This window comes from Sesamum indicum, linkage group LG4 (assembly GCF_000512975.1).
Source record: "Sesamum indicum cultivar Zhongzhi No. 13 linkage group LG4, S_indicum_v1.0, whole genome shotgun sequence".
NCBI lineage: Eukaryota > Viridiplantae > Streptophyta > Magnoliopsida > Lamiales > Pedaliaceae > Sesamum > Sesamum indicum.
The window spans coordinates 14,892,354-14,895,584 of NC_026148.1; the positions used below are offsets into that span (position 1 = coordinate 14,892,354).

The window sequence follows — 3,231 nt, forward strand, 5'->3', positions numbered from 1 at the left end:
ATTTATACGGATGGAAAATGAAAATCATGGCCAATACATTCACACAAGCAAAATATATTAACAACTGCAACCAAATATATTACTAAACTAACATGGTTTTTGTAAATCATACACAAATGTCAAACGTATTAATAACAAAAAGTTTTAAGGCAGCTCATGAAGAAAACATAATAAACGAAACGAACCAAAAATAAATTTACAAAAAGATGAGGTATTTGTTCTCTCATTAAGGTCTCAACTCTATACTTGCATCATTCACATTTTTGAGCAGCCTAAAAAATCCCTAATCCCATACTTTCCAAACCAGAATGGAGAAAGCACGGCTTTCCAAAGAAATCAGAGCAGCAAATTTTAGGTTTGAATTATACAAAGTATAAAATCAATGGTCTCAACCATTCTTGATTCCAAAATATAGGAGAAAAATCAGCAAAGAAGAATTGATAGGGGCCGTTGGTTGCTTTTCAGTTAGAAACTTGAAGAGAAGACTATGAAGATACGTAAGGCTACCATTAGGTTCTAAAATGTCAACAAATTCCCACACAATTCTTATCCATATGAGGTTATCTAGTTTGCACCTAATTGGCAAACCCAATTCAAACTCTAACCTATACTAACTTATATGCTTCGCTTTAATGCATGTGGAGAATGATGTATCAGGTAGGGTGATGCCCTTTGCTAATTGAACGCTATATGTGTTAGGGCTAAAGAAAACCAGATATCACCTCCAACATTAGTTCAATATGGTCCAATTTTTATTTGAAAATCTCTTAAAATTTCACTTTATATGTACGGATAGAAATTCACCAATAAATAAATACTCACCTTACCTAGTCAATGGGTTGTGGGACCCAAAACCTATCGAACAATTTCACAATTTTAATGCAATTAGAAACAAACTTGCAAATAAATATGGGTTTCAGCGAGACTTCAGTGACGGCATTGCCTGCATCAAATTTAGAGTATAGTGCTTTTTTCAACAAATAAAACTTGCAAATAAAAGAATTGATAACAGCAATTCCGTGTGACTCTATTGAATCTCTGTACTTTGTATCAAGACAGAATTACGAACAGACATGGAAGAAAACAACATAGATACAACATTGTAGCACTCTCCAATTAAAAGGCATAAGAACAAATACCGCACTTGATGCACTTGAGAAAAGATATTTTGCTGGCCCATCAATTGAGCAAGTATCAATTGGTTTACGAAGTTCCATTACAGTCCAAAGAGGAAATTGAGATATTTAAAGTCAAGCTCATATTCAGCGAATCACATATATGCATTAAGAAAGAAGATAAGTGAACTTGATCGGCAACAAAGATAATAGCAGGAAAAACAACGTGTTACTTACTGTTCCTAAAGTAGGTTCGTAGTTGCTGATCTAAGTGAAGATACATGTGGGGTCCCATTAGTTTCAAGCAACTGTCTTATGCTAGATTGTGTAAGATAATCGACATGGTGTGACTAACAAAAATCATCATATTTCTAGTATAGTCTAGCCCCATATATTAACAACTGCAGCCAAACATTTTCAGAAACAAAGTCCCACGTAAACCAAGGATCATTGGCAGCAATTTATACGGATGGAAAATGAAAATCATGGCCAATACATTCACACAAGCAAAATATATTAACAACTGCAACCAAATATATTAGTAAATAACTTTTCTGAAACACAACATTCACGCAAGTTATAACATTGCTAGACTCACATTCTTTCCCAACCTAATGGTAGGGAAGATCAGCCAGCGGACAAAGATGACAATCCAATCCAAAGCCTGCAGGTTCTCCTGGCAGATTTGGAAAAACAAAGGTTTTGCCCTAGGAGTTACTATATCATTAACACTCGTGAAAACTTGATTCGAAACAATGATTAACGCATGCATTATTAACAAAGAACATGTAAAAGACCAAAAGATTACCAATTCAATGCCAGTAGTCTCGTCGAATCGAGTCCCTAAACCCAATATAAGTTTCGTTCCCACTCCATCTCTATACGAATCCCCTGTGAAAGCATTTGGATGCAATTAAATAACATTATAAGATGGGAAAAGACCAATGAAATCAGAGCCAAAAAGAAAAAAGGAAAAGCTAGACACAGAAAATGCAAGTGGAATAAGCAAAGCCAAATCTGCCTTCAAGAAAGAAGCTCTGAAAAACAAGACTGCCAAAAAATTGACCAGTTTGTGAGTGTAGGCAATATGTATTAATATCCCTCAAGACACTAGCGATCAAAATGACAACAGGATCACTACTGAATATAATCATATGAAAAAACAACCATACCCAAAGGGAAAAGCCTTCAAAACCTCCAATTCAGAGAGCCATCTTGCCTATTCTCTGAACAAGTTCTGATCCAGCAACAATGTCCACACCAGCATCCTTGTATGTAAGTCCCAGACACTTGTCCGCAGACTGCAGTCGTAATCCAAGACATACAGTAGAGCCCATGTGTAATTGAAATTCAAGAACCTTGAAATAACAAATCGAGACCTTAAAAAAGACAAAAAGGAAAAAGAGTAAGGCCGTAATTTCACAATTCAGTGACACTGAAAAGTACTCGTATTAAATCTTCCGTTGGGAAGACAGACTTCCTTTAACCAAGATACTCTTAAGTTCACAATGCAAGAACCCATAATGCAAGAAACTTAAAAGAACTCTTATGCAATGAGGTGATGTCAGACTCTCAAGAAATACCTTAAGAAAGAACAGATCGAGGCTGAGGGCAGTCGGCGGAGGCGGCCGGACGTCTGAGACGATGTTCAAAAACGCCGCTGTTAAAAAAGAAGGGCATGTCAATGTGAGCGCCCTCTTGCTTTTCTTCTGCACTATTTTTGATTTTTCAAAATCTGGTCGTGGATGTTCCTCTTATATAAATATGCGCCGGCGCGGGGAACACAACGGTAAAGTTTTTTTGTTCTTTTCTTTCTTGAAATCACAACGGTAAAGTTGGGAAGATTAGGTTTCACTGTGGTTTGAGGGTGAGAAAGTGACAGACCCGTGAACAAGATGATGATTTCAAGGGTAAATTGCATTTTTGCCCCTGTATTATCATCAAAATGCAAAGAACCCCTATATTAAAAAAAATAGGTTAAAAATTCGATATTTTTATTAATCTTGTGTAGAACCTTATTCCTGTTAGGATCTGGCGAAGAGTGAGAAATATTAAAAAATGCTATATCAATACAATATTATATCATATGATATCAATTAGAAAAATCCGCACCATT

At 35.9% G+C, this 3,231-nt stretch overlaps 1 long non-coding RNA gene across 2 annotated transcripts; it reads right to left on the bottom strand.

Annotated features, from left to right (window-relative positions):
* LOC105161092 lies at nucleotides 207-3,009 on the bottom strand. 2 transcript variants are annotated; one of them, XR_847742.2, is made up of 5 exons: nucleotides 2,699-3,009; nucleotides 2,288-2,494; nucleotides 1,924-2,006; nucleotides 1,714-1,791; nucleotides 207-943 (listed from the first exon to the last, which is right to left on the bottom strand). It is a non-coding gene; the product is annotated as an uncharacterized LOC105161092 (long non-coding RNA). The 2 variants fall into 2 exon arrangements; XR_847741.2 differs by lacking the exon at nucleotides 207-943 and having other exon boundaries at nucleotides 984-1,791; nucleotides 2,699-3,004.